Source organism: Gorilla gorilla, chromosome 19, assembly GCF_029281585.2.
Source record: "Gorilla gorilla gorilla isolate KB3781 chromosome 19, NHGRI_mGorGor1-v2.1_pri, whole genome shotgun sequence".
Lineage (NCBI taxonomy): Eukaryota > Metazoa > Chordata > Mammalia > Primates > Hominidae > Gorilla > Gorilla gorilla.
In genome coordinates, this window is record NC_073243.2 from 41,356,072 (window position 1) to 41,380,963 (window position 24,892).

At 38.8% G+C, this 24,892-nt stretch overlaps 1 long non-coding RNA gene and 1 other non-coding gene across 2 annotated transcripts in view; one reads left to right on the forward strand and one right to left on the reverse strand.

Moving 5' to 3' along the window:
* The window catches only part of LOC129527975 (uncharacterized), a 269,859-nt gene that overhangs the window by 152,408 nt on the left and 92,559 nt on the right, over positions 1-24,892 (forward strand). The window lies entirely within an intron of this gene.
* On the reverse strand, positions 17,166-17,298 carry LOC115931329 (U8 small nucleolar RNA). Its single transcript, XR_004067836.3, has one exon. It is a non-coding gene; the product is annotated as a U8 small nucleolar RNA (small nucleolar RNA).

The window sequence follows — 24,892 nt, forward strand, 5'->3', positions numbered from 1 at the left end:
CCATAAGAACAGGGATTTTTTGTTTTGTTTACTGCTGAAATCCCAGCACCTAGAAGAATGCCTGCCACATAGTAGGTGCTCAATGCGTATGTATTGACTGACTGCAGACTGGTAAATTTTGTGTGGATCTGTGTAGGGGATCTTGCAACCTGTTAAGGACACAGCAAAAGGAAGGTAGGGAAAAGCAGTATTAGTCTCACCGTGATCTCTCGATCTCATATAATTAGACATTGCCATCAGAAAATATCTTTGTGTGACATGTTTCATTTAAAAAATCAAATTAACTATCTTAAAGTGTTTGTTCTGAAACATAGCTGGAAAAGAGTAGGGGGAAGGCTTTTCTTTATGATCCAGTCTATTTCTTGCTACTGGAAGTGTTTCCTTTTTGGGATGCAGGGTACCCCTTCTGCCACCTCATTTTTTATTTCACGACATTATCCCATGGCTGGTTTCCACCTTCAGTTTTTATTAAAAATATATTAACTCTTTTTCTTCATTCACCCCCTCGAACCCATCATTCACTTGTCTCTCGTACATTCTAATGCTTTGAAAATTGCTGCAATCATAGGTAATCTGAATAATTTTCCCTTATTAGCAGCATAGCCAGGAGCTAATCAGAAGTCTTCATTTACCCGATACAATTTACAGCCTTTGAGGGGCGATTGCTCTATCACTTGCCTCTTTCTGTTTCTCAGCATTGCTTTTTCAGGAACATATTCATTTGGTTTTGTCCTTTTCTTAGGATCTTTTTCTTTAAGACTTCTTGCTGTATCAGCACACACCTGCATGGACTATTTTGTCTGTCTATGTAATTAATTATCTATCAGTTTCATCAAAAGCATTAAATGTTTTTTTTAGATGACATTGAACTGTTTGATCAATTTAATTAATGAATTCAGTCAAAACAGTCTTAACAACCATCCATGGTGACCTGCCTTGTATTCTGTCTTAAGGAAGTTTACCTTTCTCCTGACTTTCCTTCATTTTCTTTTGATTCAATTTCTTCCCTTTTCTTTTGTTCAAACTGATGGAGCTCCTTTGAGATATGGCCTTTTCTTTAGTAATGTAGCAGTTTATATGTTCTAGATTACATTATAGACTCCTGCTACTTGAAGGGAGAGCCAGGTTTTTTGTTTGTTTGTTTCCAGCCCTCTGTCTCGTAGAATTCCATGTGCTGAAACGAAACAAATCTTAAATGTATTTATATTAGGTTAGTGCAAAAGTAATTGTGGTTTTGCCATTACAAGTAATTTATATTAGATTGGTGCAAAAGTAATTGTGGTTTTTGCTATTACTTTCAATGGCAAAACTGTAATTACTTTTGCATCAACCTAATATGTGCTATATATGTACACATTCATAAAACATGTTTTTTTAATGCCCTTGACCTCCAGTTGTTTTTCATATAATCAAGTTAAGGTTGATGGTCCAGTTAGACTCTTACATAATTTACTGTTAATAGATGTTTTTCTTTATCTCTTTTTAAAAACCAGAGTATGAATTGTAAAAAGAGACATTAATGATATAACCTCTCCCTCAACTCCTATCCTACTTTCACCCTCAAAGAAGTTATTAGCAATTACAAGTCACAATGTAGTATCACATTGTGAGTTTGGAATTATTAAAAATTGTTCAAATGAACTCAAATCAACAGTGGTGATGTTTATAACCATTTCTTTGCCTCTGCTTCTTATGTTCCCCACCCCCATCCCAGATACAAACACAAAACGCATGCCCTATAAATGCTTTCTGGGCATTCCTAAGCATTTCTTTAGTGTGGAATGTGTTATGCATTGTATCATACATCATATCACAGTAATACCATGGAAGCCTAGTATGATTGGGCATAAAGTGTTTGGATGATTGTTTGTTTTAGTCTGTTCAGGCTGCTATGACAAAAATACCACAGACTGGGTGGCTTATAAACAATAGAAATTCATTTCTCATAGTTCTGGAAGCTGGGAAGTACAAGATCAAGGGGGCAGCAGATTCGGTGTCTGCTAAGGGCCCATTTTCTGATTCATAGATGGTGGCTTTTCATTGCATGCTCACATGGGGAAAAGGGTGAGCTGGCTTTCTGGGGTCTCTTATAAGGGCACTAATTCTAAATTTATAATGTCTCTATGCTTATGACCTAATCACCTCCCGAAGGCCCCACCTCCTAATACCATCATACTGGTGATTAGATGTCAACATATAAATTTTGGAGGAACACAGATACTCAGACAATAGCATTGTTGTTTTGGATGATTTGATTTAGTTAACAAAACCATTTCTTTCCTTTTTAAATGGAAATTTCCAAAATGATAGTCCACACTCTATATCCTAGTAATCAGAATGTAGAAAATATAATTGAAACTTTCCTTAGTGATGTAGGTCATCCATTAAAAGAATATTGGTGGACTGTACAGGCAAGTGCTGTCCGAGCTGGGTTTTGATTCTGTCAGAATCCTTAGTAGCACACAACAAAAATGAACTTTGGTTTATTAAGGATAGAGGGTGCTCACAGAAATATATAGAGGACTGGAGACACCCAGTCTTAAGGCTGAACTTCCAGAAAAAATGTCTAAATACCAGCCATAGGCCTGGTCCTATAAGAAAAGTACCATCACTGCAGCCACTGAGCACTGGGTAGTACAGTTTTGTTTTTTAAAATTTTAAATTCTTTCTCAGCTATATTAATATATAATCAACAAATAAAAATTATATATATTTATGGTATGTTCAACATGATGTTTCGCTCTATGTATACACTGAAATTATTAAATCAAGCTAATTAACATGTCACCTTACATACTTGTATTTTTGTGGTAAGAACATTTAAGATCTATTCTCTTAGTAATTTTCAAGTATACAATACATTATTATTAACTACAATTATCATGTACAGTAGAGCTCCAGAACTTATACATCCTTTTTGGCTGAAACTTTGTGCCCTTTGATCAACATCTTCCCATTTTCTCCCTGTCCCGCCCCTAGTCCCTGGCAACTGCTGTTCTACTTTTTGCTTCTGTGAGTTCAAATTTTTTTAGATTCCACATCTAAGTGAGATCATGCAGTATTTGTCTTTCTGTGCCTGGCTTATTTTACTTAGCATAATGTCCTCCAGGTTTATCCATGTTGTTGCAAATGACAGGATTTTCTTCCTTTTTAAGGCTGAATTATATTCCATTGCCTATATATGCCACATTTTCTTTATCCATTCATCTGTCAGTGGACATTCATGTTGATTTCATATTTTGGCTGTTGTGAATAATGCTGCAATGAATATGCAAGTACAGATACCTCTTCGACACACTGATTTCATTTCATTTGGGTCTATACTCAGAAGTGGGGTTGCTGGATCATATGGTGGCTCTATTTTAATTTTTTTGAGGAACCTCCACATTGTTTTCCATAATGGCTGTACTAATTTACATTCCCACCAAGAGTGTACGAGGGTTCTCTTTTTTCTGCATGCTTGCCAACACTTATTTTCCATCTTTGTGATAATAGCCAGTCTAACAGGTGTGAGGGAATATCTTCTTGTAGTTTTAATTTGCATTTGTCTGATGATGAGTGTTAAATCAAGTTTAGCTTAAAGTTGCCTCCTTACATATTTTAAGTTCAGCCTAAAGGGTTTTCTGTACACCATGAACTATATAACAAGTGGAGGTGTAACCATACTGTAACCTATACTTGTGCCAGTCACTGAGTTTTGGTCAATCACTTGTAGCCAACTGTTCGAACTGTGTTCAACTAAGGCAAATGCCGAACTGTAATCAATCCAGCTGTTTCTCTACCTCACTTTCCTTTTTCTGTCCATAAATCTTCTCCCACCATGTGGCTGTGCTGAAGTCTCTGGGCCCACTCTGGCAAGGAAGGCTGCCCAGTTCATGACTCATTTGTTGCTCAATTAAACTTCTTTAAATTTAATTCAGCTGAAGTTTTTCTTTTATTATTAGTGAGGCTAAGCATTTTAAAATATACCTGCTAGTCATTTGTATGTCTTCTTTTGAGAAATGTCTATTCATCTTCTTTGTCTATTTTGTAATCAGGTTGTTTTCTTGCTATTGAGTTGTCTGATATATATATATTTTGGATATTCATCTCTTATCAGGTGTATGGTTTGCACATATTTTCTCCTGGGCAGTATTAAATGTGGCTTCTGTGCCAGGAGCTTTGCCTTGCAGCTACTGCTGCTGCTGCTAGTATGAGAGAGGGAGGAAAAGAGAGAGAGGAAGAAAAAAGAAAGATTGAAATCGCTTAGTGTGAGAGAATTTTCTGTACCAAGTCTGGTGCGGTTCTCTGATCGGCAGAACCTTTGCTTCGAATGTGCCCACATGGCAAGGGACTATGTAACATTTTCAGCTCCTCTAGGGGTGACTGTCCATCTTCTCCCCACATCAAAACTCAAACAGTATGGAATTCCCCAAAGAAAGGGGTTCCTCAGATGCTTCTCAAAAGAAGACATTTATGTGGCCAAGAAACATGAAAAAAAGCTCAACATCACTGATGATTAGAGAAATGCAAAATGAAACCACAGTGAGATACCATCTCATGCCAGTCAAAATGGTGATAATTAAGAAGTCAAGAAACAACACATGCTGGTAAGGTTATGGAGAAAAAAGAATGCTTTTACACTGTTGGTGGGAGTGTAAATTAGTTCAACCATTGTGGAATACCTTGTGGTGATTCTCAAAGACCTAGAGGCAGAAATACCATTTGACCCAGTAATCCCATTACTGAGTATACACCCAAAGGAATATAAATCATTCTATTATAAAGACATACGCACACGTATGTTCACTGCAGAGCTATTCACAATAGCAATGATATGGAATCAACCCAAATGCTTATCAATGATAGATTGGATAAAGAAAATGTGGCACATATACACCATGAAATACTATGCAGCCATAAAAAGGAACAAGATCATGTCTTTTACAGGAACATGGATGTAGCTAGAAACTGTTATCCTCAGCAAACTAATTCAATAACAGAAAACCAAACATGGCATGTTCTCACTTATAAGTGGGAGCTGAATGAGGAAAGCACACTGACATTGGGTTGGGGGAACAACACACACTGGGGCCTCTGGGGTGGGGGTAGGGGGAGGGAGAGCATCAGTAAGAATAGCTAATGAATGATGGACTTAATACCCAGGTGATGGGTTGATCTGTGCAGCAAACCACCATGGCACACATTTACCTATGTCACCTGCACATCTTGTGCATGTACCCCAGAGCTTAAAAGTTGAAGAAAAAAAAAAAGAAAGGGGTTCCTATTGGGAAGCTAAGGTGAACATTAGACTCCCACTTTAGGTTAAATATGTAATATTCCCAGACAAATCTTGACACTTCCTTTCTTGCGTATGTTTTTATATGAGCCCAATTCCTCATTTTTTCCTCAAGGAAGTGGAGTGCAGCCTGTGCAATTGCTAACAGCATAATGTAGTTGCCTTTTTGTGGAAGTGATACTGAGTAAAAACTGAAATCTCCTGGGGTGTTTTCTTATCCTCAATAAAAATCTTCAATATTCTTATAATTGAAGTTTGGCTTCTTAGCACTGTTAAAAATATTTTCTTATTTTAGTGCCTAGAGCTACTTGTTTTAGTTTTATGGGATTTTTTTTTTTTTTTGTTATCTGGTAGAATTTCAGGATATATACCATTAAAGGTGGGTGCTGCTTTTTTTGTGACTACTGACATAATTGGGGATTCTCTCTTCGGCTGAATTTCCTTAACACCAGATAATTATGAGATCTAGAATTCTGGATATGGGTTAATTCAAATTTACCATTGTCTAGTTATTAAGGAGTCAGAATAGCATTTACTGTGTAAATCTGGGCAATTGATGTTTCTGAGTTTCCTTTTTTAACGAATGGAAGTGATTCTTCTCAGGCTGGACTCTCAGGTGTTGGGAGAGTGGCTGAGATGACCGGCAGAGGGGAGAGGTGGAATGGAGGGGGAACCCAGAATTTTCTGACTCCTGGGCTCTGCTGTGCTTTTTACCTCCAAAACCATCATCCAGAAATCAAACCATCTACACTCTTGACTTTCAGCCTTTTTAGTATTTATTGTACCTCCCCAAATTGGCCATTTTTCTGATTTTTAGAAGGACGGATAGTGTATTTTGGTGGGAAGGATGAGAAGGTTAAAAAATATTATCTAAAAATGCAATATTTTGGAGAGAGAGATCTTTGGTGTAGATCCAAGCTGTAACACTGACTGTGTGAACTTGGGCAAGATATTCAGCCTCTCTGAATTTCAGTATCTTTCTCTGCAAAGTGGGGATAATAATGCTTGTTTTGTAGCCTAAGTAAATGTTGAATCCGTTCTTCTGTGGAGTTTATTCATGTGCACCAAACCTATCCCCCTTGTGGTGACTTTAATATCTTTTTACAGTGCTGCTGATGGAGGATGCTGTCAATCCAGAGTCTGACAGCCTCTCGCTCCTATGTAAGTCAAATGTCATTCTTGAAATCATAATAAACTTATCAACTTTTTTTGCATAACTTGATGGGGTTGTGGAATTATAACTGCTTTGGAAACGTTCCAGCCTAGAAGCTATATACCAGAACAAATGAGATCCTGGCCCAGTACCTCCTCCAAGGAATTCATTCTGCTTTTGGAGACTAGCACATGTATTTGCTTTATATTATGTTTCCTAAATTATATTTATTTCTTTATTTTAGAGTAATGCAATAATTTAAAAGAAAGGAGTATCTTGGCTTATTCCCCCTCAAATACCACAGCCTTCTTCATTAGGATGTTTCATTTAAAAAATAGTATTTGTGCATTCCCTGCCAACCTTCCAAAAAATTCACTGCTGGGCAGAGGAAGGGGTTGATAAATAAAAAGTAATTTGTTCATAAAATTTATAAGCCACTGGAAATGAAGGCCCTGGAAGAAAGTGCCAACTCAGCTTTAAGTATGAGATAATAATCAAAACAGCAAATGTACAAGTGCATTATGGTAAGAATAAATCAAATGGCAAGGCTCGATGTGAACAATATGGAAAAAAAACAACTAAGTGAAGAAATGTCAAATGAAGGATTACCTTTACTGTGGAACTATCTATTCAAATCATATATTCAGCCCAGGATTTCTGCTTCCTAAAACCTAAGGACTTCTACTGAACAACGACACTGCACTCGCAGCAACCACAACAAAAACAACAAAATCCTCTGTTTTCCTGCCAGCTTCTAGCAGTTTTGTTTCAGAGAGAGAGGCTTTTTCTGTGGACTGTGTCGTTTATTGAAGATTTAACCATAAAAGCAGGGCTCCTGCAAACTCTGCTTAGGGTTGGCAGTATATATCATCAATTAGATATAAGGTTGCTTTTTTTTTTTTTTTAAACCAGCCTTTCCATAAGAGCTTTTGTTGACTATTTCAGTCTTGTTTTCCCAAAGTAAATGTTTCATTGAGTTAGCATGACTTTATTATAATAAAAACTGTATTTTTTGTCTTCTGTCCCTTGACATTTATTCCATAGAACTAGTTTTTTCCTGAACCTAATTGAAAGAAAATTTAGGGCAAATTATTGTACACCTCTGGCCACTTTTAGTTAACAGTAGGTCTTGCTGTTAGCATGTCGAGGCCAGTGTAATAATACAATCAGTAATTTCATTCAATGTTAATGCTTCTTCTCTTCCCCTAGCTTGGGCCAACTGAAGGTTGGCCACCGGCACTGGGCAAAAGGAGGCTTGGTTGGCCTCTTCTCTTTCTCTCCAACGTGCATCATACCCCTCCTCCCTCGTCTTCAGAATGAGGCCACCATTTTGGATCATCTTTCACGGAGAAGGTGGGAGGGGCTCGAGAGAGAGGAGTCCAGCCGCGGAAGGCCTTGGTTGACTAGTGCTGTTGTCAGCTGGCGGCTGAACCTGGGCTGGCACGCATTTGAAGCCGATTGTCTTGGGGGGCACTTAGGTGGGTTCTTTGGGTACTCCTACCTCTGCGGAGCTCTCACTTGGAATCCGGCACAAAATCTGTTAGTTCTGCCTTAGAAATGTCCCCCAAATCCAATCATTTTGTATCTCTCCCACCACTTCCCCTGCTCCAAGCCACCCCCAACTCTATCCTGGAGGACTGTGGTGGGTTTCCATGCTTCTGCCCGTGTTCCAGGAGTCTGTTTTACATGCAGGACAGGGATCTTTCCAGCATGTAGTTCAGATCATGTTATTCCTTTGTTCCAGGTGTCTGGTGGTCTCCTGTCTCATGCAGAGCGGAACTCCCAGGCCTCTGAGGGACCACAGGCCCTACACACTGCCTTGCCCCCGCCCTACATTTCTGACCTCGCCTTTCACCACTCTCACCCTCCTCACTGTCCCAGGACACTGGACACCCCACTGCCTCAGGGCCTTCCCATTTGCTGTTCCTTCTCCCAGAATTCTTTTCGTTAGATATGTACAAGGCTTATTCCCTCACCTCGTCTAAGCCTTTTTTTTTTTTTTTTTTGAGACGGAGTCTTGCTCTGTTGCCCAGGCTGGAGTGCAGTGGCGTGATCTTGGCTCACTGCAACCCCCACCTCCTGGGTTCAAGCAATTCTTCCTGCCTCAGCCTCCCGAGTAGCTGGGAATACAGGTGCCCACCACCACACCAAGCTAATATTTTTGGTGTTTTTAATAGAGACGGGGTTTTGCCATTTTGGCCAGGCTGGTCTTGAACTCCTGACCTCAGGTGATCTGCCCGCCTTGACCTCCTAAAATGCTGGGATTACAGGAGTGAGCCATCATGCCCAGCCAAGTCTTTGTGCAAATGTCTCTGCCTTAGTAAGCTTTTCCGTGATCAATCCATTGCAAACTGCAAACCCTCCCTCCCCCAGGCCTCTCCCTATTCTCCTTTCATACTTTATTTTTCTCCATAACACATTATATTTTGACCTACTCTATATTTTACTCACATAGTGTTTTTCTCCTCCCTTAGTACATACTTAATAAAGGAAGAATCTTTATCAGTTTTGTTCATTGTTGTATCCCTAGTTCTTAGAACTATGCTTGGCACCTAGTAAGTGCTCATCAATCCTTTTGAATCAATGAATGAATGTTTACTTGATCCTGTGTTATTGTAACTCACCTGCATACATAACTAGCTCTCTTTCTCAGCTCTTGAGAGTAAGGTCTAGGAACTGGTCATTTTGTGTTCCCTACATCTCTAGCTCAGTGTCTGGAACAAAATAAGTTCTCAATAAATATTTATTGAATAAATTAAAGAATGAATAAATCAGGAAAGATTGCTGGAGATGTGGAAAACAAAGAAACAGGAGTAAAGTTTCAAGGCAGATAATGTGGTTCAGATATTTCAAGGAGAGGAAACCATGGGATTTGGGTTGGGAAAGGGGGCTGGGGACCTTTGAGGAGCATGGAGTGGAGGGTGGGCCTCAAGTTGCAGTGGGTGGAGGTGACTGAACATAGATGGTAGGATGTGGAGAACTCGGTCCAGAAGAAGCATATGAGGGAATGAAATTGAATTTAGCCTGATGAGAAGATGGTTGGGGGAATACATATATACATATATATATACACACACATATATATACATATATATATATATCAGCCTACAGGAAAACGGAAGGTGTTTGTAAGCTGAATCTTTAGTGGAGAGAGAGATTAATCGAGACAGGGGATAGATGAGGAATAAGATTTGGGAGGGGGCAGAAGGAGTGTGATCAAGCCAACAAGAGAACTGGTCCTGGGAAGCAGTATGGCTACCTCTTTCTCTGAGGTAGGAGACATTCCCTGGTCTTTGCTTGGATGGACAAGCATGGAGAGAGGGAGGGAGGGAGGGAGGAAGCCACCTACCTACTATCCATCCATTTGTCTGTGTCTTTGTACTTGTCTAGTCATTCATCCATCTGTTCACCCATCCATCTTTCTATCTATCTATTCATCTCTCTAACGTTCCATTTTTCTCAGAACCCAGCCAGGTCCTTTGGATGCTCATCCTCAGAGATGCTGGGGCAGCAGGTAGTATTCTGAGGTGGGGCTTAGGTATAGATAACTTTTCTCCAGGCACTTGCAGCCCTCCATGGCAAGATGGGAGTTTTGTGTCTTTTGAATTGTCCTGCACAGTGATTTCTCTATCCTAAAGATCACTGAGTCAGATATACACAGTGCATGATGAAAACAACAGCTTTCTAGTATTTAGAAATTAGGCTTTTCAAAGTACCCGAAAATCCAAAATCTCTCAGCTAATTATTTACTTTCACTTAGTTTTCTTTCAGACTTGGCAAGATGATTACAGGTAATTCCCACCTTTCCCTACAATATCCAGCAAAAGAATTGAGAAATGCTGCTCCTCCATCCCCCATAATTACCACTTCTATTTATGAACAATGGAAGGAAACAAAATAAAAAGTAAATGGAAGAAATGAAAAAATAAATTCACTCTGACTTGACACTCTGTCCAGTTAATGAACCCTCCAGAGGAACTGCATTAACATTGGCACCGTGTTTAATGATGGAATAACTCAATATGTGCGCTCATTCAGGACATTTATAGATTATTAATTACTCACACACGGTATTCAAGTCATGATCGTAATTACTCAGAGTCTGTCTTTCCTTGCTAACCCAGCATCTTCGACCTGTTTCTTCAATCACCCTCAGGTGCTGAAGCCCCCAGACACAGCTCCGTGACACTCAGAATCATTTTGGCAAAGCCCTCCCTTAGCCTCTGGCTTGGATTGACCTGGCAGATGCCCCATGCTAAGCGCATGCTTTTATGTACTGATGCTCAGGGCAAAGATGTTATGATGATTATGACACCTCCTGTCATGGTCTAGTCACAGAGGGCCACGGGAAGCAGATTATAGGGACTGATTTATTTCGGAGACTTAGGAGAGATTCTTGCTGCCCTTGCTTCTGAATCTGTGCTTAGAGACAGTTTAAAAATAATGAAGCTGTTAACCAGATCAGAGGTCTGCTGAGCAGATGGTCCAAGAGGGGCCAAGAGTCTCAGCTGATGGTAAACCAGGGTGGAGATTTGGAAACAGGAGCTTCCTTGGGGAAATGTACTTTCATTCCCAGATGTGGAGTAGTTACTTCAGTAGCAATACGGATGACTTAAAGAGGGCCCAATCTCTGACATGACTCAAGGCTTAGGTGTGTGGAGCTTTATACTGCAAGATTTATTTTCACAGTGCTGGCTGAGTTTTTGCCCCAAGCCCAGTGGCTTTGCCTGGGTATGTCTTGAGGAGCCCATTAAGATGGAGCAAGGACTTTGTCTTCATTAAGTAGAACGCAGGATCCCTCTTTCTCTCTCTCTGCAATGTACTGGTATTAGTTTTCTGATTGTAAACATAATATATGCTGATTATAAATCACTAAAATTTTAGACATACAGTAGAAAGTCCCCTTAATTCTACCCCACAGATATAACCACTGTTATGATTTGTTGTATACTTTTCCAGTAGTTTTTCTATGCATTTATAAACACATGTATTAGCACATATGTATCTTTTTTTTAGACAAAATCATACCTACTCTTCTATAAGCTGTTTTAATTTAAAATATTTTTCAGACCTCTTTCTATGCTAATACATAGAGTTTCAGTGTTTGTTCTTTCCAAGTGCTTAAGAGTATATGGTTATATGGCTCTGGCACAACTTATTTAATTTGTCATTTAGATTTAATTAAAAAAATTATAAACAATACTGCAATAAGAAATCATATATATTCATTTTTACCTACTTGCTTATTTCCCTTAGACATATTCTAGAAGTTTAACAGCTAGATCAAAAGGAATATTTACGTGTAATTAAAAAATTTTGTTGCACATTATCTAGTTCATGACCTCCAAAAAGTTGAACTAGTTTGCACTTCATCAGTAGAGTATTGTTACACCTTTGCCAACTTTGAATATTATCGTTCTGTTTAATCTTTGCTAATCTGAAACTGAAAAAAATATTTCATTGTTATTCTAATTTTAATTTCTTTGGCTATTAATCAGGCTAAATACTTTTTAAATATTTTTTTTTTGTGGCAATTTGTATTTCTTTTGAAATTGTCCTGTTCATGATTCTTTACTTATTTGGGGGGCAAGAGGAGATTACTTGTCTTTTTAAAATACGGATTTATGGCTGGGCATGGTGGCTTATACCTGTAATCCTAGCATTTTGGGAGGCCAAGGTAGGAAGATTGCTTAAGCCCAGGAGTTCGAGGCCTGGGCAACATGGCGAAACCCTGTCTCTACAAAAAATATGTAAATTTGCTGGACACAGTGGTGTTCCTGTAGTCCCAGCTGCTCGGGAGGCTGAGGTGGGAGGATCACCTGAGTCTGGGGAGGTCGAGGTTGAGTGAGACGTGATGATGTCACTGCACTCCAGCCTGGGTGACAGAGTGGGACCCTGTCTCAAAATAAATGAATGAATAAATAAATAATACTGATTTACAATAACTCTTCATCAGATAGAGATACTAACCTTTTTACTGCTCTTTGTGTACATATTTTCTCCTCAAAATATATTTTGTTGCTGCTTTTATTTTTTTAAAACCAAAGGGTCAATAAAGTTTTACCCATTCCTTTTGGTGTTTAGGTCTCTTTACTTTCTTTTTAATAAAGAACGGCCCCTTAACTTTTTTCCCCAGATAATAGTGACTTTTTAAAGAGACTGTTACTGGCTGGATGCAGTGGCTCACACCTGTAATCACAGCACTTTGGGAGGCCAAAGCCGGCCGGATCACCTGAGGTCAGGAGTTCGAGACCAGCCTGGCCAACATGGTGAAACCTTGTCTCTACTAAAAATACAAAAAATTATCCAGGTGTGGTGGGGCACACCTGTGGTCCTAGCTACTTGGGAGCCTGAGGCAGGAGAACCACTTTGAACCCGGGAGGTGAAGGTTGCAGTGAGCCGAGATTGCACCACTGCACTGCAGCCTGGACGACAGAGTGAGACTCTGTCTCAAAAAAAAAAAAAAAAAAAAAAAAAAAGATCTGTATCATATTAAAGTTTCCTTCTATTTCTAGTTTACCCATAAGTTTAACCCGGGATGGATTCAGAAATTTATCAACTGCATTTTCTGCATTTATCAAAATACCATTTGATTTTTATTCTATTAATCTAGTGAATTACATTGACATATTTTTTCTAACTACCTATCCTTGAATTCCTAAAATAAATCCTAGGTAAAGGTGTTACATTGTGCTTTTAATGTGTTGTTGGTTCTATTTGTAAATATTATATTTAGGGTGTTTGCATATATATGTATTAATAAATGAATTTGACTTTTGGTTCTTTTTTCACTTTCTCAGCTTTTGCTATCAGGGTTGCATTAGTCCTGTGAAATGAGTTCTTGAAAGCATTATATGACTTTTTAAATAAACCCAACATCTGGAAGTTTTGAGGGGAGTTGATTTCACTAATCATTTCAATTTTTTTTAGTAGTAGTAACTTAGAAAATAGTTTTTTTGGCTTTACATTATTGCCATAAGGATATAAATAGTATTATTTTATTAAAAGTAGTCTCCTCTCTATCTGTAGTTAGATGTATGTTTTCATTGCTAATGTAGTGTATGTGTTCTCAAACTTTTTTCTGTTTTGTCAGATTTGTCAGACATCCCTTAATCCTTTTTTTCCCCAAAGAACTAGCTCTTGGTTTTACTCAACAATTCTAGTTGTTTTAAACTTCCTAATTCATTGGTTTCTTTTGTTTATTTTGTTGTTCTTTTTCTAGCTTCTGAGTCTAATGCTCCAAAAATATTTATTTTAGACGTTTCTTGTTTTAGGAAAAAACCTATTTAGGGATATGATTTTTTTTCTGAGTAAACTCTGGCTACTTCCCATAGAATTTTCTATTTAGTGTTTCAACATATGTTAATTTTCAAATAATTTATAAATTAAGGTTTTATTTATTCTTTGACACAGACTTATTTAGAACAATGAAGTTTTGAATTTAATTCCATTTTAATCAGTAAATGAACCCTATAAGAACTCTACCATCAGAAACTTACGGAAACATTTTTCTGTGGCCTAGTAAATAATTTCTCTTTATGTAATTTTTTTTTTTGAGACGGAGTCTTGCTCTGTTGCCCAGGCTGGAGTGCAGTGGCGTGATCTCGGCTCACTGCAAGCTCCACCTCCCAGGTTCACGCCATTCTCCTGCCTCAGCCTGCCCGGCTAATTTTTTTGTACTTTTAGTAGAGACAGAATTTCACCGTGTTAGCCAGGATGGTCTCTATCTCCTGACCTCGTGATCCACCTGCCTGGGCCTCCCAAAGTGCTGGAATTACAAGCGTGAGCCACCACACCCGGCCTCTCTTTATGTATTTTAAATGCATGTTTCATAAACATTTAAAAAGAATGTGTCTCATTTTTAGAGAGATTATAATTTGCTATGAATTCAAGCTTATAATATGTATTATTCACATCTTTTATATATTTATTTTTGTCATCTTGACACAACAAATTTTGGGAATAGTTTTCTAACTTTTTCCACCATACCTATGGGTTTGACAATTTTTTTTAAAATTTCTTTTTCCTTTTAAAAGAGACAGGGTCTCGCTGTGTTGCCCAGGCTGGTCTTGAACTCCTGGGCTCCAGTGATCCTCCTGCCTTGGCCTCCCAAAGTGCTGGGATTATAGGTGTGAGCCACCACACCTGGCCAACTTTAAAAAAAATTTCTAACACTTCTTTTTACTTTTTGGAGAGAATATAGTAAAAAAACTGAGAGTATTGATGCTAACGCCAGGCTGCCTGGTTTGAATACCAGCTCCGCCCTCATGAGTTGACAGACCTTGGACACATTTCCTTAACTGTAAAATCACATCATCTAGTTTACTGGGTTCTTGGGAGGATTATGAGTTGCTATATGCAATGACCTTGGAATTGTGCTTGACGTGTTGTAATTACTCTCCATGTATCTGCTGCCATGATATTCAGGGTGAAAATGTTCATGGTTGCTATATATTCTGATGAATCTATTGTTAATTAATATAAAACAATTTTCTTTGTCCCATATAGAGCTTTTTGCCTTGAATTTGATTTGAGGTAATATTAATATTGCTATATTGTTTCCTTTTTGTTTATATTTGCCTGCTGTCTTAGTCCGTTCAGGCTGCTACAACAAAATGCCATAAACTAGGTGGCTTATGCACAGCAGAAATTTATTTCTCACATATCTGGAGTCTGGAAATTCCAAGATCAAGGTGCTGGCAGATTCAGTGTCTGTAGATGGTCTGCTTCTTGGTTCATAGACAATGCTTTCTCACTGTGTCCTCACATGGTAGAGGTGGAAAGGGGTCTCTCTTGGCTTGCTTTTATAAGAGCCCTAACCCCATTCATGAGAGTTTCACTCTCATGCTCTAATCAACTCTGAAAGGCCCTCACCTCCTAATGCCATCACCTTGGGGGTTATGATTTTAACATATGAATTTTGGGGGGACACAAACATTCAGACTATAGCACTTGGTCTCTCTTTGGGCATCTGCATGTTTTCAACCTTTCTGCATTATTTTGTGTTACACACATCTCTTGTAAATAGCATATAGATGGACCTTGCCTTAAAAAATGAATTTGAAAGTTCTTTTAATAAGGGAATGTAACCTGTTTACAGTTGTTGAGATTATTGATATTCCTGTCATCTTTGTGTTTTCTGTTAGCTATGTTTCTAGATCTTTTGTCAAGATTGAATCATTGCCCCGTGATCTTCTTGTACTAGTAGCTCAGCTTAGATCTTCCTAGGCTGGTACTACCAGAAAGAAGTCTGCTTCTCCTGCTTCAAAGTAAGAAAAACCAGAAGCTAGCCAGGGGGTGTGGTGTCTGTGGTCACATTGTTTTCGAGGATCCTGGTACTGAATTTTCTATTAGCTATCATTCAGTGAGTCCCTAGTATAAGCCAGGTGCTTTTTTAGACTAAAAAAAAATATTGCTTCATTTAACCCTCACAACAACCCCAGGAGGGAGGTATTAGTATTATACTTACACATAGGGAGGTGAATTAAAGAAATGAGAGTGTGTTCCTGAGGGATTGAAGAAGACATAATTTTTTTTTTCAGATAGAGTCTCACTCTGTCACCCAGATGGTAGTGCAGTGGCATGATCCCAGCTCACTGCAATCTCTGCCTCCTGGGTTCTAGCGATTCTCCTGCCTCAGCCTCCCAAGTATCTGGGACCACAGGCACCCACCACCATGCCTGGCTAATTTTTGTATTTTTAATAGAGAATGGGTTTCACCATGTTGGCCAGGCAGCTCTTAAACTTCTGACCTCAAGTGATCCACCTGCCTCGGCCTCGCAAAGTGCTGGGATTACAGGCGTGAGCCATTGTGCCCAGTCGGAAGACATAATTTGTAATGTATAAACTCATTCCCTTACCCTCCATGTATGCATGGGACATGAAGTTGGCTAAGAAGTGGGCTTCTGAGTTGACTTTTACTGAGTTTCTAAATGAATCGGTTGCCAATGCTGTTGGGAACATCGGGCCTTCTTATTCCGGTTCAATCATTTTTTTTCATAGTAGTTTAAGTTTCTACTCTAAGTTGATTGTTTTGGAGTAGATAATCCAGAGTTTAGTCATTTTCTTTACTGCTAGAGTAAAAAAAAAGTTTTAATTCAATGGTGTGTCCTATTAACTCAATGGTGTGTATTTAATCCTGTTGGTGTTTTTCGGGGGACTGGGTCTGGAGTTAGGGGGATCTATGCCTTCTGGTCTCATAGAATCCAAAGAAGGGCAGGCTCATGCATTATCCATCTTTGTATCTCTTGTGCCTCGAAGAACATGTGGTCCATAGTAGGTGTTATCTCTTAAAATGACCTGAGCTCAGGGAGGGGATTTGTCTTATATTCACATTTGAATTATAAGGTTTTAGAAAGAAGCCCATAGAATATAAATCCATTATCTTAAAATTATGCTTTCTGTAACCCCTATAGTACTATGCAATAGAAATTAAGTGTGTTGCATGGATGCTGGGAGGGGAACATCACACATTGGGGCCTGTCGGGGAGTGGGAGGGCTAGGGGAGGGATAGCATTAGGATAAATACCTAATGTAGATGACGGGGTGATGGGTGCAGCAAACCACCATGGCACGTGTATACCTATGTAACAAACCTGCATGTTTTACACATGTATCCAAGAACTTAAAGTATAATTTAAAAAACTTAAAAAAAAAAAGAAAAGTTGGTTGTAACCCACCCAGGGCAAGTGTTTATCAGTCTTCACTTCAATGATCTCCAATAAAATTTTCACTATTAAAAAAAAATTAAGTGTGTTGCAAGTCCTGATTACACAGAGACGTTAATCACGTTTCATGCATCTCCAATTATCATGTTCTATCTGCCCTGCAAAGGAGGAACAGGTAAGGATTATCCCAGCACTTTGGGAGGCTGAGGTGGGCGGATCACGAGGTCAAGAGATCGAGACCATCCTGGCCAACATGATGAAATCCCATGTCTACTAAAAATACAAAAATTAGCTGAGTGTGGTGGTGTGTACCTGTAATCCCAGCTACTCGGGAGGCTGAGGCAGGAGAATCACTTGAACCCAGGAGGTGGAGGTTGCAGTGAGCTGAGATCACGCCACTGCACTCCAGCCTGGCAACAGAGCGAGACTCTGTCTCAAAATAAAAATAAAATAAAATAAAATAAAATAAAGTGAAATACAATAATGTTTATTACTTTTTCAGAGCTTATTTTGGACTAAAGCAGCATGTGGTTTCTGTAGGAGAAGGTCTGTGTCACCACGGGAGGGTGGGATGACATTGACGTATGAATGACCGTTTGCACTGGTAATTCCAGTGAGGGCATCCAGCCAATAAAAGTGCTCCCGAGCCAGCTGCTGGGGAGACATATAGCCCTGACCTCACCAGGACTCCATATTTGAAAAAAAAAAAAGCCAAGTGAAAACTCCCAGCTTACATCAGGGAACTACTGCTGCAGCATTTTAATGAGATCCCTAGGTGAATCTGAGTTTTACATGGTCTGTTTGACTTCCACGGATATCTGGCTAGACTTTGATTGATTGTCAGGCTTTTTAAGTAGCATTGATTTTTACTTCTGCAACATTGGGATGATGAGGTCATTGTATTTTGCCGTGTTATTGAAGTTCTTGTTAAAGCAACCTGGAAGTTATGAGCACGTCTAGGCACTGGCTTCCCACTTGCCCTAAGTTGGAGAGGCGGGAAAGTTCAGGTAAGTAAAATGATAAAGGCAAAAAAGAATTCTCTCTGATTGTAAGAGGGAATTTCAGAGTTTTAAGAATCATAATGATAATTGGTAGCTATTAATCATAGCTTATTTCTTTTTATTAGCAATCATTTGTTGAGCATGTAACTACACAGGGCAAGGACTATTCATAAGCCCTTTGTGTACACATTAACTCTCTTTTTCCTCACTACACTTCTGTGAGGTAGGTGTTATTATCCCCACTTTATAGATGAGAAAATTGAGTCTAACACAGGAAGGCTAGCTTGCTAGAGGTTGTTTAGTCAGTGGAAGAGCTAGGTTTTAGATCAAGCTGTGCCTGACACCAAAGCCTGTGATCGTAACTGCTAGTTTACTGTATGATGGTTGTGTGAATAGTTAGAGGTTTCCTTTAGGTAAGATCAGAAAGGAAAACTTGAGGCTGCTGCATTAGTGACAATTCCTCTCTCATGTATGGACCTGAGTCCTGGGGAAAACCGCAACTAACACAGTGCCCTAGGACATACCATTTAGACTTTCTCGACTTGTAGAAAGAGACCACCTGAACTTCCTTTCTACTTGAGTGAGGCCATGCCCATGAAGGGGCCAGAGAGGGCTTTGAACATTTTGAGATTCCTCCAGCTACCACCTATTGATTAGAGGCTGCCAGGAGCTTTAATCCGATTAGAGTCTGTAAAACTGGTTTCCATCTCTGGCGCCTGACTCAGGTTTCAGAGCAAGGGGAAAAAGTATGACATCACCCCTGCTTGCATCTGTGCTGGGTGGCTAATGAAATTACGTGATGGGCTTGAGGACTATTAAAGTCAATGTTGATCCTTATTATTATTAAGAGTACTTTTAAATTTACTGCACCACGAGGCAGGTTCGAAAGCATCATTTTTCAGAGGTGTATTCATTGCTCTGGATTTTAGCACACAACTCCATGGGATATGGAGAATGCTAGCAGCACAGATAATCAATTTTGAAATCTGCAGGATGAAAGTGCATGTAGCTCCTTTGCTGAAGGGAGGAAAGATTCTGGGATTTTTCCATAATGAGGCATCAGGATGACCTTGGATTAAAAAAGCCTAAAAACAAAACATGTTTGTCAAGGAAAAGTGAAGCACTGCTGTTGCCATTAGCATCAGCAATAGTATATATTTTTTAAAGTTTAAATGCTTAGTATAAAAGAAGAAAGCTCAGTTCAGATTACCAACCATTTATTGAGTATAGAGACTGAACTGGTACCAGGAATACACTATACCAAGGGGAATAAAACTGTGTGTTTTTTTTAATCAACATATCTCAAAGGCCCAGCTAAATGTCAGGCATGCAGAAATTATTCTCTCTCTCTTTAAATATACATATAAGTATACATATATATGGTGTAAAGTGCATTGATCTTAACTGTACAATTCAATGAATTTACACACACTCACAGCAACAAACACGTGCACACTGTTGAATCATCACTCAAATCAGGTTGTAGACAATTTCCCATATCTCAGAAGGCTCTTTCTTGCCCTTTTACATTTCTGCAGCAGAGATAATCACTACTTTGACTTCTATAGCAACAGACTAGTTTTGTCTATAACTAATACACTTCATATAAATTCATATAAGTTGAATCTTCATATAAATGGAATCACATGATATTATATCTTTTGTATCTGGCTTCTTTTGCTTATCTTTTTATTATTATTATACTTTAAGTTCTTGGATACATGTGCAGAACGTGCAGGCTTGTTACATGGGTATACATGTGCCATGGTGGTTTCCTACATCTATCAACCCATCATCTACATTAGGTACTTCGTCCAATGCTATCCCTTCCTGTGCCCTCTACCCCCTGACAGGCCCTGGTGTGTGATGTTCCCCTCCCTGTGCCCATACGTTCTCATTGTCCAACTTTCACTTATGAGTGAGAACATGCGGTGTTTGGTTTTCTGTTCCTGTGTTAGTTTGCTGAGAATGATGGTTTCTAGCTTCATCCACGTTCCTGCAAAGGACATGAACTCTTCTTTTTATGGCTGCATAGTATTCCATGGTGTATATGTGCCACATTTTCTTTATCCAGTCTATCATTGATGGGCATTTGTGTTGGTTCCAAGCCTTTGCTATTATGAATAGTGCTGCAATAAACATACGTGTGCAAGTGTCTTTGTAGTAGAATGATTTATAATCCTTTGGGAATATACCCAGTAATGAGATTGCTGGGTCAAATGGTATTTCTGGTTCTAGATCCTTGAGAAATCGCCACGCTGTCTTCCACAATGGTTGAACTAATTTACACTCCCACCAACAGTGTAAAAGAATTCCTATTTCTCCGCATCCTCTCCAGCATCTGTTGTTTCCTGACTTTTTAATGATCACCATTCTAACTGGCATGAGATGGTATCTCATTGTGGTTTTGATTTGCATTTCTCTGATGACCAGTGATGAGGAGCTTTTTTTCATATGTTTGTTGGCTGCATAAATGTCTTCTTTTGAGAAGTGTCTGTTCATATCCTTTGCCCACTTTTTGATGGGGTTGTTTGTTTTTTTCTTGTAAATTTGTTTAAGTTCCTTGTAGATTCTGGATATTAGCCCTTTGTCAGATGGATAGATTGCAAAAATTTTCTCCCATTCTGTAGGTTGCCTGTTCACTCTGATAGTAGTTTCTTTTGCTGTGCAGAAGCTCTTTAGTTTAAGTAGATCCCATTTGTCAATTTTGGCTTTTGTTGTGATTGCTTTTGGTGTTTTAGTCATGAAGTCTTTGCCCATGCCTATGTCCTGAATGGTATTGCTTAGGTTTTCTTTTAGAGTTTTTATGGTTTTAGGTCTTATGTTTCAGTCTTTAATCCATCTTGAGTTAATTTTTGTATAAGGTGTAAGGAAGGGGTGCAGTTTCAGTTTTCTGCCTATGGCTAGCTAGTTTTCCCAACACCATTTATTGAATAGGGAATCCTTTCCCCATTGCTTATTTTTGTCAGGTTTGTCAAAGATCAGATGGTTGTAGCTGTGTAGTATTATTTCTGAGGCTTCTGTTCTGTTCCATTGGCCTATATATCTGTTTTGGTACCAGTACTGGTAACCGAAACTGGCTGTTTTGGTTACCGTAGCCTTGTAATGTAGTTTGAAGTCAGGTAGTATGATGCCTGCAGCTTCGTTTTTTTTGCTTAGGATTGTCTTGGCTATGTGGGCTCTTTTTTGGTTCCATATGAAATTTAAAGTAGTTTTTTCCAATTCTGTGAAGAAAGTCAATGGTAGCTTGATGGGGATAGCATTGAATCTATAAATTACTTTGGGTAGCATGGCCATTTTCAAGATATTGATTCTTCCTATCCATGAGCATGGAATGTTTTTCCATTTGTTTGTGTCCTCTCTTATTTCCTTGAGCAGTGGTTTGCAGTTCTCCTTGAAGAGGTCCTTCACATCCCTTGTAAGTTGTATTCCCAGGTATTTTATTGTCTTTGTAGCAATTGTGATGGGAATTCACTCATGATTTGGCTCTCTGTTTGTCTATTATTGGTGTATAGGAATGCCTGTGATTTTTGCACATTGATTTTTGTATTCTGAGACTTTGCTGAAGTTGGTTATCAGCTTAAGAAGATTTTGGGCTGAGATGATGGGGTTTTCTAAGTATACAATCACGTCATCTGCAAACAGAGACAATTTGACTTCCTCTTTTCCTATGTGAATACCCCTTATTTCTTTCTTTTGCCTGACTGCCCTGGCCAGAACTTCCAATACTATGTTGAATAGGAGTGGTGAGAGAGGGCATCCTTGTCTTGTGCTGTTTTTGAAAGGGAATGCTTCCAGTTTTTGCCCATTCAGTCTGATATTGGTTGGGGGTTGTCATAAATATCTCTTAATATTTTGAGATACATTCCATCAATACCTAGTTTACTAAGAGTTTTTAGCATGAAAGGCTGTTGAATTTTGTTGAAGGCCTTTTCTGCATCTATTGAGATAATCATGTGGTTTTTGTCATTGGTACTGTTTATGTGATAGATTACATTTATTGATTTGTGTGTGTTGAACCAGCCTTGCATCCCAGGATGAAGCTGACTTGATCTTGGTGGATAAGCTTTTTGATATGCTGCTGGATTCAGTTTACCAGTATTTTATTGAGGATTTTTTGCATCAATGTTCACAGGGATATTGGCCTGAAATTTTCTTTTTTTTGTGTGTCTCTGGCAGGTTTTAGTATCAGGATGATGCTAGCCTCATAAAATGACTTATGGAGGAGTCCCTCTTTTTCTGTTGTTTGGAGTAATTTCAGAAGGAATGATACCAGCTCTTCTTTGTACCTGTGGTAGAATTTGGCTGTGAATCTGTCTTGTCCTGGGCTTTGATTGGTTGGAAGGCTATTATTTACTGCCTCAATTTCAGAACTTGTTATTGGCCTATTCAGGGATTCAACTTCTTCCTGCTTTAGTCTTGGGAGGGTGTGTGTGTCCAGGAATTTATCCATTTTTTCTAGATTTTCTAGTTTATTTGCATAGAGGTGTTTATAGTATTATCTGATGGTAGTTTGTATTTCTGTGGGATCAGTGGTGATATATCCCCTTTATTATTTTTTATTGTGTCTATTTGATTCTTCTCTCTTTTCTTGTTTATTAGTCTGGCTAGCAGTCTATCTATTTTTGTTAATCTTTTAAAAAAACCGGCTCCTGGATTCATTGGTTTTTTTCGAAGGGTTTTTCGTGTCTCCATCTCCTTCAGTTCTTCTCTAATCTTAGTTATTTCTTGTCTTCTACTAGCTTTTGAATTGGTTTGCTCTTGTTTCTCTAGTTCTTTCAATTGTGATGTTAGGTTGTCGATTTTAGATCTTTCCCTCTTTCTCCTATGGGCATTCAGTGCTATAAATTTCCCCTAAACATTGCTTTGGCTGTGTCCCAGAGATTCTGGTATGTTGTGTGATTATTCTCCATGGTTTCAAAGAAGTTATTTATTTCTGCCTTAATTTTTTTATTTACCCAGTTGTCATTCAGGAGCAGGTTGTTCAGTTTCCATGTAGTCATGCTGTTTTGAGTGAATTTCTTAATCCTGAGTTCTAATTTGATTGCACTGTGGTCTGAGAGACTGTTTGTTATGATTTCTGTTTTGCATTTGCTGAGAAGTGTTTTACTTTCAATTATGTGTTCAATTTTAGAATAAGTGCAATGTGGTGCTGAGAAGAATGTATATTCTGTTGATTTGGGGTGGAGCATTCTATAGATGTTTATTAGGTCTGCTTGGTCTAGAGCTGAGTTCAAGTCCTAGATATCCTTGTTAAGTTTCTGTCCCGTTGATCTGTCTAATATTGCCAGTGGGGTGTTAAAGTCTCCTACTATTATTGTGCAGGAGTCTAAGTCTCTTTGTAGGTCTCCAAGAACTTGCTTTATGAATCTGGGTGCTCCTGTATTCGGTGCATATATATTTAGGATAGTTAGCTCTTCTTGTTGCATTGATCTCCTCACCATTATGTAATACTCTTCTGTGTCCTTTTTGATCTTTGTTGGTTTAAGGTCTGTTTTATCAGAGACTAGGATTGCAACCCCTGCTTTTTTTTTTTTTTTGCTTTTCATTTGCTTGGTAACTATTCCTCCATCCCTTTATTTTGTGTCTTTGCACGTGAAATGGGTCTCCTGAATACAGCACAATGATGGGTCTTGACTCTTTAGCCAATTTGCCTGTCTGTGTCTTTTAACTGGAGCATTTAGCTCATTTACATTTAAGGTTAATATTGTTATGTGAGAATTTGATCCTGTCATTAGGATGCTAGCTGGTTATTTTGCCCATTCATTGATGCAGTTTCTTCATAGTATTGATGGTCTTTACATTTTGGTATGTTTTTGCAGTGGCTGGTACCAGTTTTTCCTTTCCATATTTAGTGCTTCCTTCAGGAGCTCTTGTAAAGCAGGCCTGGTGGTGACAAAATCCCTCAACATTCACTTGTCTGTAAAGGATTTTATTTCTCCTTCACTTATGAGGCTTAGTTTGGCTGGATTTGAAATTCTGGGTCGAAAATTCTGTTCTTTAAGAATGTTGAATATTGGTCCCCACTCTCTTCTGGCTTGTAGGGTTTCTGCCTAGAGATCTGCTGTTAGTCTGACGGGCTTCCCTTTGTGGGTAACCTGACCTTTCTCTCTGGCTTCCCTTAACATTTTTTCCTTCATTTCAGCCTTGGTGAATCTGACGATTATGTGTCTTGGGGTTGCTCTTCTCGAGGAGTATCTTAGTGGTGTTCTCTGTGTTTCCTGAATTTGAATGTTGGCCTGTCTTGCTGGGTTGGGGACGTTCTCCTGGATAATATCCTGAAGTGTGTTTTCCAACTTGGTTCCATTCTCCCCATCACTTTCAGGTGCACCAAATGTAGGTTTGATCTCTTCACATAGTCCCATATTTCTTGGAGACTTTGTTCATTCCTTTTATTCTTTTTTCTTTAACCTTGTCTTCACGTTTTATTTCATTAAGTTGATCTTCAGTCTCTGATATCCTTTCTTCTGCTTGATCAATTCAGCTATTGATACTTGTGTATGCTTCATGGAGTTCTCGTGCTGTGTTTTTCAGCTCCATCAGGTTGTTTATGTTCTTCTCTGAACTGGTTATTCTAGTTAGCAATTTGTCTAATCTTTTCTCAACGTTCTTAGCTTCCTTGCATTGCTTTAGAACATGCTCCTTTAGCTCGGAGGAGTTTGTTATTACCCACCTTCTGAAGCCTACTTCTGTCAATTCATCAAACTCATTCTCTGTCCAGTTTTGTGCCCCTGCTGACCAGGAGTTGTGATCCTTTGGAGAAGATGTGTTCTGGTTTTTGGAATTTTCAGGG